A 12603-nucleotide genomic window follows, 5' to 3' on the forward strand; every position below is an offset into this window, starting at 1 on the left:
CAAATTTCTGATACCACATCCTTAGTGACTGTTTTAACCCATACAAAGGCTTTTTTAACCTGCATACTAGTTCTTTATTACCCTTCACTGCAAAGCCTTCAGGTTGCTTCATGTAGATATCTTCTTCCAGATCCCTGTGAAGAAATTTTGTCTTCACATCCATCTATTATACCTAAAAATCAAAAGCAACAATAGCAGATAAAAGTAATCTAATAGAAGCTACCTTGGAAATAGGAGAAAAAATATCACCAAAATAAATTCTCGGCACTTGGGAATAACCTTTTGCTACCAACCGAGCTTTGTATTTGTCCACCTTGCCTTCTACATTCATCTTCTTCTTAAACACCCATTTGCTTCCAATGGGTTTCCTTCCAACCGACAACTCCACCAGATCCCAAGCCTCATTTTTGGGCAAAGATGCCATTTCATCAACCATGGCCTTGTTCCAGAGTTTTCCACCCTCTAAATCTACTGCTTCCCTAACAGTTCTAGGATCATCATCAGTAATAGATAAAGCAAAATTTGAATGGAAAGTAGCTAGACTATACCTTTTTGGCTGCCTTCTTTCTTGAAATTATCTTCTCATAGCTAGAGTTTGTGGCTCTTCATCTTTTGATTCCTCTTCTGTTGTAGAGTCTGGTTCCTCCTCCTTTAGCTCAAACTCTATCTTCTTAGGTTCCTTTGGTAGGACTTCATGTTTAATAACATCTTTCACCTCTCTAAACACCACATTGTGGCTGTACACAACCTTCCTTGTTTTTGGTTTCCAAAGTTTATAACCTTTTAAACCATCCTTATACCCAATAAAGATGCACCTTTCATATTTACTATCCAACTTGGTTCTTTTCTCTTTTGGAACACGTACATATGCATCACATCCAAATATCCTCAAATGTGAAAGAGAGGGTTTCTTACTAGTCCATACCTCTTGTGGAGTCTTATCCTACAATGCTGATGAAGGTGATCTGTTGACCATGTAACATGCAGTCTCCACCGCTTCTGCCCATAATTCATGTCCTAACTCGACACCACTGAGCATGCTTCTTTCCTTTTCTATCGACGTCCTATTCATTCTTTTTGCAACTCCATTTTGCTGAGGTGTGTATGGCATAGTCTTTTGCCATGCTATACCACACTTCTTACAAAACTCTTCAAATTCCTTCTTGAAAAACTCTCCATCGTTATCTGTCATCAACACCTTTATCTTCTTCTTTGTCTGGTTTTCCACCATAGCCTTAAATTCTTTAAACATGTCAAATACTTTAGATTTATTCCCGAGGAAATATATCCATGTATTTCTTGAGAATTCATCTATGAATGATACATAATACACAGACTTACCTATTGATGGAACTAACACAGGTCCAAACACATCATTGTGCACAAGCTCTAATATATGTTTTGCCCTCTTAGCACTAGAGGGGAAACTCACCCAATTCTATTTCCCATATATAGAATTTTCACAAAAATAAAAATCTAGAGAGGAATTAGACATACCTTCTACCATACCATTACCATGAAGTATTGAAGGCCCTTCTCTCCAATATGTCCAAGCCTTTGATGCCATAACATGGTATTTTCTCCAGAGACCACTAGTTTTTCTGCTCTATTTTCAGGAACCACAAAACTGTTGCACCTGTCAATAACAATGCTACCCTGAAGCTTGTATAGAGTTCCAATCAAAACTCCCCGCATCTATACCAGTGCTCCCCAAGCCATCTTGTAGGTATATTTATCGAACACTTTTTTTACACTTGCATCATCCAACTTTCTTATAGAAATTAGATTTCTGGCCAATACAGGAATATGCAGAACACCTGGAAGTGTTCTAATCCTTCCACCTTGCAACTTCAACTTGAATTTTACGTGACCGACGATTCTAGCCTTCCTGCCATCCCCTAAGAATACATCACCTCCATCATATTTATCATACTCAAATAACCACTCCCTGTGGGGAGTGAAGTGAAAGGATGCACTTGAGTCAATCAACCATGCCTCATGATCTACATGTGTACTTGAAGAAGAAGCCATGTACACATCCCCATCTTCATCTGAGGTGGTTTTCGCCTCTATAGAAGGAGCATCATTAGATACCTTTCCTTTCTAAGGAGATTTAGATCTACGGTCCTTTTTGAAGTGCCTTTGCTTTCCACATTTCCAGCACACCTATAAAGGCTTTCCTGGAGATTTAGATCTCCCACTCGAGGATTTAATTTTGTTTCTGTTATGGGATTGTCCTTGTACAGACAAGGCATCACCATTCTAGCCCTCTGTATTTTTCCGTTTCATCTCCTCTGATAGAAAGGATGAGACTATTTCATTAAACTACAAGGAAGTCACATTACTCCCTATTGCAACACCCAAACTATCCCATGAGTCTGGTAGAGAACACAACAAACTGATGCACTTATCTTCATCTGAAATTTTATATCAACAGATAATAACTGGCTTAGCACAATATTAAAGGCGTTTAGATGCTCTATCACCGAGTCTCCATCCTTCATCTTCAAGTTATACAAATTTTTCTGTAGGAACAATTTATTCACCAGAGACTTAGATTGGTACAAAGTCCCTAACTTGTCCCACAAATCCTTCACCAAAGCTTCCCCTGATACATTTAACAATACTGAATCTGAGATACACAACCGTATTGTGCTCTTTTCCTTCCAATCCAACTTCGTCCAATCTTTAGCTGACATTGCCGTTGGTTTAGTACCCAGATCTACCACGATCCATTGATATTTATCCACTAGCAGATCCTCCATCTTGAGTTTCCACAACTCAAAACTCTAACCATTAAATTTCTTGATCTCTATCTTTCCACTGCTCACCATCTTCTTTCAACACAAGAATCGATCCCACAGATCTCCCACTGAACAAGGTCTTCCATAAGCCTGAGAAAAACCCCTTAGCAGCAATGGCATCCCCTTGAAGCCAAAACAACTCTGATACCAAATGTAGGTTTTAACCCCGTACAAAAATTACCTGCATATGAATTATAAAAATAGAAAATAAACAATGGTGAGATAATAAAACATAAAACATAGATACACAAATATTTTCCCCTAGATCCCAAAACCGGGACTACCAGATTGATTTTTCATTATATTCCTTTCAATGTTACAATACATATATTTACATGCCAAAGCATCCATAAACCCCAATCTATTAACCCTGGATTAGAACATACCATAGTTCCCTTGACCAGATCTACAAAATACCATGGGTAGAAAACCATCATGCCCAAAACCATGTGCGAAAACCACACACAAAACCATAGGTAGGTCCGCATATAACACACACCCAACATATAATGTATGCATGTGAATTGGAATCATGCAGAAAATAGAGAATGGAAAAATAAAAGTTCACACATACATTTGACACAAGATATGCTCTTGGAAACCCTTTACGGAGAAAAACCCAATTGGAAGGTGAGGTCGCTCTGTTCTCTTTCTCTGAATGGAAATATGGTTGTGAGTATAAAGAAGTATGTCTTGTGGCCCGTGGGCTACTACAATGCAAACATATTCTCTTTGTGTTGTATCTCCTATCCATCTTGGCTGTTTTTTCTCAATTATGGAACAAATGCACTCAAAAGAATGGTATCTTCTTTTTCTCCTAGTGGCCTGGTTATAACTCAACCCAATAGCCAACTAGTGTCTAGGTTTGACTACCTAAACTCTTAACCAAAGTTACAATATAGAGTCTTCTAGAGTCTTGTACATCATAATAATATGGATAACCCATTTTTCATGAATAATGGGGGTTGATATGGCATCTTCTCGAATTATGGTGGTGAAAATAGGAAGGTCAACTTATGAGTGGCATAAATTTCACATACAGACTTTGATTGACGTGATTCTCATGTTGTTAGAAAAGTATCTGTGTGTAGGATAAGAAAAATAGGTGTTAGGCTAAAGTGGCAAAGTTTTATCCCCAAAAAACATCATTTTATGCCTCAAAACACTCCCAGAAGGTTTCAGACCCTGTTTTTCCAAACTGGGCCCCATTGGTAAAAATGGTACTGTGAGTTGATTCCTCCACTTTTTCGACTCAAAAAGCATAGATATGGATGACAAACAATATTATGATCCAATCTAGATCAGATCAAAAGATACATACCTCATATATTTACTTTATTATTGGTCAGCCTATTGTCTTTGTATATTTTTCTTAGTTATAATCATTTCTTCCATGGCATCCTAATGAGGTCTGTAGGTACATCATGAAGATTTCCAAGGCTCTGGCAGCATATGGAAGCATAAGGAATAATGAATCAAAGTTTGTGAGAAGAGGATTCTTCTAGGATCGAGCCTAAACTCAGTTATAGTGATTTGTGTTCAAGAAGGATAAGTTGTACTAACATCTAAAACTAAGCTAGAAAGAGCTTCTAGTCCAAGAGGCAGCTGGTCAACAAGTTTGAAGGATTCCATGATGAAAGAAATTGTGTTGATACCTGAGGGGAAGTCAGTGGTAACTTCCAAGTGGATCTACAATATCAAGCACATGAGAGATGGTGGAATAGATAAGTACAACATGAGATTTATGCAAAGAGGATTATCCCAGAAAGAGGGAATGGACTATGAAGAAACATTTGCTCCAATCGCCAAGTACACTTGTATTAAAATTATTATTTATATTTCTTCTATTATAGGAAATTGAATCAAATGGATGTGAATACCACTTTCCTTAATGGATTAGTTACGAAAGAAGAAGTGTAAATAGAGCTACCTCAGGGATTTGAGGTAAATGAGAAGAAGTCTCATGTTTGCATACCAAAGAAAACTTTGTACGATCACAAGCAAGCACTTTGATATTGGTATTCTCAGATTAATGGATACCTGATGAGTCTTGGTTGTTAAAAGTGACCATGTGAACTTGTTATTATATGAATTATTTTTGACAGGAGCATAAGGAATTACATGTTGGAAATAATACTGAGAGGGGGGGTGAATCAGTATTATCAAGTCAATTATTTTCTTTTTCAAACCCAGATCATATATGCTACTTCAGTTAGTGAAAACCGCATATATACGCAACTACAGATAAGGAAACCCGCGTATACCATGCAAACTTATAATTAATTTATCTTACAGATGTTGATCATTAATCTGTGTATCAGAATCAAATAAACAGTAACCAGAAACAGTGAAACAGAGCAGAAGACAATCACACACAAGAACACAAGATATAAGGTGGAAACCCAATGTGGGTGAAAACCACCTGCTGCAATTCGTCTCTATCTTCTTTAATTAGAAACTTATTTTTACAATGATTCTGTACTGGTGCAGTCCTTTACCAGTACGCAGGCTGCAACCTATAGAGAGCTACAACCCTCTCTCGTTCTCCAGCTTCTCCTGGAAGGGAGCTACAACCCCCTTAGCTTTTGCACTAGCCAAGATACTAGTACATAGGTGCTGGCCTACAGAAGGCTACAACCTTCTCTTTCTTCCAGGGACCACGTTTCATAAATTTTCAGACTGGATCCATGAACATCAATCAATCATCAAGAATTTCTGCATCAAACAATCTCCTTTTCACCAATTATAACTGAATCAAGTAGACACTTCTCTGACAGCTGTACCCAGAGCACAGTAATAGTAACCACACACCAAATTCTGAACCTAGAACACTGTAGCAGTAAACAGAAGCAGCTAGAACACAACTCAAGAGATGTACGCTACTTCAATAACTAGAAACCTGCGTGCATACGCTTCTGTGTTTGGACCAACCTGCGTATACGCTGTTTTTACTCACAGAACCAGCGTGTATACGCACCTTCGCTTCACTGAACCTGTGTACAGATCTATAAAGGATAATTTACTCTTTCAAATATCCAGACCTTAATTAACCCAGATTACCAGATTTATAGATCAAGCATTAGCCACATATAACGGATCAAAATCATACAAAGATACTATTATTCAAGCCTTAAGATTATGACCCATCAATAGAACTTATCCTTCTCTTTGCGCTAAGGTTCCTCCTTCATTCAGATCCAGATCTGCACCATAACCCAATCACCAATATTTCAGATCTAGCACTTTATCAGATATTCAATAATTCAGATGATTCTTTGCCAAATGATCTCCTTCCTCTTTTATAGTCTTAGGCCTTCCACAATACCACGGTCCAAAACCATAACAAAACAATACCATGGACCCAATACTTGGGATCAACACTCTTGACGAGATACCATGGCCCAAAACCATAGGTTCAATTACCAAGGACTAAATACCACGGACCAAAAGTAAGTTCTCCAACATGTACGCGCTTTTCCTTGCGTGAAAGTGCGTGTATACGCATACGCGCCTTTGTAATGTCTAACCCGCGTGTATACACGCCTTCGTCTAGGTGAACCTGCATATATATCTTTTCCTTCATTCTGAGAGCCTGAACTGAGATCTGTCACCAAAGTGAGTTGCCATCAAGGACAACACCTGTGCCACACCAGTGCCATAGAGCCAACCTGTGTCATAATGCCAACAATCTCCCCCTTTGGACTTGATGGCAACCCCAAATCATTCTCCCCCTTTGTCATCAAGGGAAAAGGGTTATGCTCCCCCTGAGTACATGCTGAAATCTCTGCTCTGCTGTGCTGAACATGCTCCCCCTAACTGTAGGCAAGATCTGCAAAAAGATGTTCTTCAAGAAGAACCATGACTCATACATCATAAATGACCTTCCTATCACCAAAAAGACTCTATTCATACATCCATCACACAACCAAGTGGGGATACATCAGAAATTTGCATATGACAACCAAGTACATTACATCATTCATCCCAGGCATAGCAGGGAAACCAAAATAGGCCATTACATGACCTTAACACCATAAAAGAGATACATGACATAGAGACGAAATATCTAGAGCAAGACTTATGAAAGTCACCAATAACTGATATCAGCAGCATCTGTCAATCACTATTCAGATCAGCAACCATGTTTTCCTTATGTTCTCCCTCTGCATTTGTTCGACCTGAAACCAACAACAGCTATGTACTAGAACCAAAAGCTTCTAAGATAATGCCAACAATGCATTATTAGAAGATTATCTGCTCCCCCTGAAGCTGTGCCAGATGATCTCTGTCAGACCCATATCAGACTCTTTTCAGCCAGAGTTTTTCCCCACTGATTTCTTTCAAACTACCATATACGCGACTGTCTCTACATAAACCAGCGTATGTACGCGGATCCTCCTCAGGCAAATCGTGTACACCCACTTTTCTCTGAAACAGACAAGTTTCAACATCAAGATGATGCATCAAATACTCCCAGCTTCTGTCTGAGGTATTAAAAAGTTTCCCTGGGCAGTGGTTTGGTGAGAATATCAGCAACTTGTTCTTGAGAGGGAACATACTCCAATTTGACCTTTTGTTCCAACACTTGTTCCCGGAGAAAATGATACTTGATCGGTATGTGCTTAGTCTTTGAATGAATGATAGGATTCTTTGAGATACTGATAGCACTTGTATTATCACATAAGAAGGGGATAGGTGGAGTACAAGTGATTTGAAAATCTTGCAAGGTTTGCATCATCCAAAGGAGTTGAGTGCAACAAGATGCAACAACCACATATTCTGCTTCAGCTGTAGATAATGCAATTGAGCTTTGTTTCTTGCTGAACCAAGATACTAATCTGGAACCCCTAAAGAATGCACCACCACTAGTGCTTTTCCTGTCATCCACACTTCCAGCCCAATCTACATCCGTATAAGCATGAAGAGTAAGATCTGTATCTCTAGGATACCATAGGCCATAGTTTTGAGTTCCTTGAAGATACTTGAAAATTCTCTTTACTGCCTGAAGATGAGTTTCCTTAGGATTTGCCTGAAATCTTCCAACCATTCCCACTGCATGCATGATGTCTGGTCGGGTACCTGTTAAATAGAGCAGACTTCCAATCATGGATCTATAAGTTGGTTGATGCACTGCTGCTGATTCATCATTTGCACTGAGGCTGCATCCTGTAACCATAAGGGTACATACTGGTTTTGAATCTTCCATGCCATACTTCTTCAAAATCTGCTTGAGGTACTTGGTTTGAGATAAAAAGATACCGCCTTCATTTTGTTGGATTTGTAATCCAAGAAAATATGTCAGTTCTCCAAGCAAGGACATTTCGAATTCTTTCTGCATCACCAAGGAAAAGTTTTGACTCATAGATTCTTCATTGCTGCCAAAGATGATATCATCAACATACACAACAAGTATTAGCAATTTTTTATTTTCAATTTTTATATAAAGATTGCTATCTGCTGATCCTTTTGAGAAACCTTGTTGATGAAGATATTTGTCCAGACGATAGTACCAAGCCCTTGGAGCCTGTTTAAGACCATAGAGAGCCTTCTTAAGTCTACATACAAGTTTTGGATCATTTCCAAGGATGAATCCATCTGGTTGCTCAATGTACACTTCTTCTTCTAAGTCTCCATTCAGAAAGGCAGATTTCACGTCCATTTGAAATACTTTGAACTGCTGAAAGCTAGAGAGAGTAAGGAACATTCGGATGGCCTCAAGTCTAGCAACGAGAGCAAAAGTTTCTTCAAAGTCTATTCCTTCTTGTTGAGCATACCCTTTACAAACAAGTTTGGCCGTGTTTCTAATAACTTCCCCATTTTCATTCAACTTGTTTTTGAATATCCATTTTTTCCCTATGACATTCTTATCTTTTGGTCTAGGAACCAACTCCCAAGTGTTGTTCTTTTCAATTTGCTCAAGTTCTTCATCCATTGCTTTGACCCAGCAGTCATCTTTGCATGCTTCTATTATATTTTGTGGTTCAGTGGAGGAGGGAAATGCCAAATAGCTTGAAGCTTCTGCAATTGTTCTTCTTGTTTGTATACCTGCCTCTTTCTGCCCCAAGATTTGAGATTCTGGATGATTCTTTTGAACGTACCTGGATGGAGTCTTTTCTTCTATCCTTATCTGTTCTTCTGGTGCCCCATGGGTTTCTTGTTCATCATGAATCTGATTTGATGTTGATGGATAGTCCTCATCATCTTCGAAATCTTCAGATCTTACCTGCCTAGGAGTGTTTTCTTCTTCATCAACCACTACATCAATACTTTCAACAATTTTTCCAAGCCTTTTATTGTAACAATTGTAAGCTTTGTTGTGGGGAGAGTAACCAAGAAGAATGCCTTCATCTGCTCTAGGTTCAAACTTGCCAAGATTTTCATTAGTATTTTTGATATAGCATTTGCTTCCAAAAATTTTGGAATATTTTACTGAAGGAGTCTCACCATACCAGAGCTCATGAGGAGTTTGAGTGCTGTTCACCCGGACATTTGTCTTTTTGAGAATAACAACTGCAGCAAATGCGGTTTCACCCCAGAAGGTTGCGGGAGTTCCAGACTCATCAAGCATAGCACGAGCCATTTGCTGAACCGTTCTGTTCATCCTTTCCACTACTCCATTTTGCTGAGGAGTCCTAGCTGTAGAGAATTCCCTTCTTATTCCATTTTCTTCACAAAAATCGAAAAATTCATTCGAGGTAAATTCTCCTCTTCGATCAGACCCGAGGCATTTGATTCTGTGATCTGATTCGTTCTCCACCAATGCTTTGAATGATTTGAACTTTTCAAAGGCTTCGTCTTTGTGCTTCATAAGTCCTATCCAACACATCCTGGAATAGTCATCAATGAATAATATAAAGTATTCTTCTCCTCGCGGTAATCTTTTCCTAGATGGACCACATACATCAGTATGGACAAGTTCAAGCGGCCTGCTGGCTGATCCTTCCTTCTCAGGGAAGTTAGTTCTGGTTTGCTTACCAAACTGACATGATTTGCATATTATATTGTCTAGAATTTTGATGTCTATAAGACCACGAACTACCTGGTATTTGCATGCTTTCCTTATCTGTGAGAAGCTAAGATGCCCCAATCTTCTGTGCCATAGCCAGTGTTCATCATTCTTGCTTAGATAGCATTGATGTTGTCCTTCTTTGAATATGTATAAATTATTTGGAGTTCTTATGCCTTTGATCACTGTTTTTCCTGTATCAAGATCACGAACACTACATCCATTTGATCGAAATATTACCTCAGTTCCTTGATCACACATTTGACTGACACTCAGTAGATTATGCTTTAAGCCATCAACATACATAACATTTCCAGCTTTGACCCTTTCTTTCAACTGAACAGAACCTTTACCTTTTATGAACGCAGGGGTGTCATTTCCAAATGATACCTTCTTCTCCTTCTCTAAGGCACAATATGACTGAAGTTTTTCTTTATCACCCGTCATATGTTTTGAACATCCACTGTCGATGTACCATTGATTTTCCTGCCCTTCCACATATAAAGCTATACCACATCTCTTTGGTTGTGGTTCCTTCATTCTCCATGTTTTGGCACTTGAGGCTTTCTCCTTCTGAGTTGTCTGCCGAAACCTGCTCCTGCACTCAAAATCTTCATGACCGAAATTGTTACAAATAGAAAATTCTATCTCATTTTCAAGAGCAGAAAAGTTATTGTAGGTTCTTTTCATGATCCCAGTCATACTCCTCTGTTTTTGAGCTTCTCTAGTCATGATTGTCTTATAGGCAACACATTGAGTTGCTTTGTGACCAAAGTTATGACAAGAGAAACATTGGCCATTGAAGAAACTCCTGTGATTATCAAATCTACCAGCCAAATGATTGTAGTTTGTATTGACATCCATTCTTGAGGAAAATTGAGAAGGTTTTACCTGTGGCTGGTTGTAGCTTCTGTTTATCCTTAAATTAGATTGCCCCCGATTTACCTGGTAGTCTTTGTTCATTCTTGAGGTAAATTGTCCCTGATTTACCTGGTGATTTCCATTGGGTCTTTGTTCACTTCTCCTTGCTGCATCAAGATAAATTTTGGAGGTAGATGGTTTCTGTGCTTGAGTTGTTTCTTCATTATATCCTAGACCTGTCTTGATTAGTGGAGAACGCTGCACTTTGATAATCTCATCTAAAGTGTTAGATCCTTTAACAAATCTAAGATTAAGAGCTTTTGTTTTCTCAATCTCTTTTCTAAGTCCCACAATTTCACATTCTAACTTTTCATGATGTTTTTCCTTTTCAGCAAGTTGGAATTGAAGAGTATCTATGATCACATTCTTCTCTTCTAAACAAATTTTGAGTCTAGAAATCTCTTCATAAAGACCTTCTTCATCTATAGCATCCACAAAATCATCATCTTCAAAAGCCATTAAAAGTTTATAATTATAACCTTGTTCATCTTCATCACTATTTGAAAGTCCATCACTATCTTCATGAGTGTAATAACTTTTCTTATTTACATTTTGTTTCTTGTTCCATCTAACAGGTTCCTTACCTTTGTCAAGCTTATCTTTATGAGGACACTTGGCAGCATAGTGACTAACTCTTCCACAAGCAAAGCATTTGAAAGGTAACTTACCTCTGAATCTTCCAGCACCCCGTTGAAGGTTCTTGACGAAATTTGATTCTTCCTCTTCTTCTGACATATGTCCTGACTCATAGTAATCTCCTTTGCCTGAAGCCTTGAAAGCAGCTTCTCTCCTGTCTGATGGTCCTCCTTTCCTCATTTCGTAAGCAGTAAGAATTCCCTGCAACTGTGACATGGTAAGATTCTGTAGATTCTGTTTTTCTTCTATTGCAGAAACTTTTGATTCAAACTTAGAGGACAAAGATCTTAGAACCTTTTCGACCACAACAACCTCTTTTATTTCTTCACCCAAATTTTTCATACAATTAACAATCTCATCTATACGTAGGAAATAGTTAGCCACACTTTCATCATTGTACATTCTGAGATTTTCATACTGAATTCTGAGGGTTTGAAGTTTTGCTCGTTTTACCTGTTCATCTCCTTCATAGCTCAGAACGATCTTGTCCCATATTTCTTTTGCGGATTTATACTGCATAACCTTGACGAATTCTGATTGAGATAGACATCCTAATAGAGTATTGATAGCCTTTTCATTTGTTTCATATTGCTTCTTACCAGCCGGATCTGTGGGAGTTGCTGAAGGAAAAGTGAACCCTGTATCTATGATATCCTAGACTTCTGTACCAAGAGATTGAAGATAGGCTGTAACTCTTACCTTCCAATAGATGAAGTTGGTCCCATAAAAAATTGGTGGCCTGATTGATGCTTCTCTCTCGTAGTTGCTCATGATGATAGATCTTCCTTCAAGCGATCAAGCTTCTTCTGAAGGACCTGCTCTGATACCAATTGTTGGAAATAATACTGAGAGGGGGGGTGAATCAGTATTATCAAGTCAATTATTTTCTTTTTCAAACCCAGATTATATACGCTACTTCAGTTAGTGAAAACCACGTATATATGCAACTACAGAGAAGGAAACCCACGTATACCATGCAAACTTATAATTAATTTATCTTACAGATGTTGATCATTAATTTGTGTATCAAAATCAAATAAACAGTAACCAGAAACAGTGAAACAGAGTAGAAGACAATCACACACAAGAACACAAGATATAAGGTGGAAACCCAATGTGGGTGAAAACCACCTGCTGCAATTCGTCTCTATCTTCTTTAATTAGAAACTTCTTTTTACAATGATTCTATACTGGTGCAGTCCTTTACCAGTACGCAGGCTGCAACCTGTAGAGAGC

The sequence above is a fragment of the Pinus tabuliformis genome, chromosome Q, assembly GCF_031772625.1.
Source record: "Pinus tabuliformis cultivar Carrire ecotype Pingquan chromosome Q, CPIR1, whole genome shotgun sequence".
Classification (NCBI taxonomy): domain Eukaryota; kingdom Viridiplantae; phylum Streptophyta; class Pinopsida; order Pinales; family Pinaceae; genus Pinus; species Pinus tabuliformis.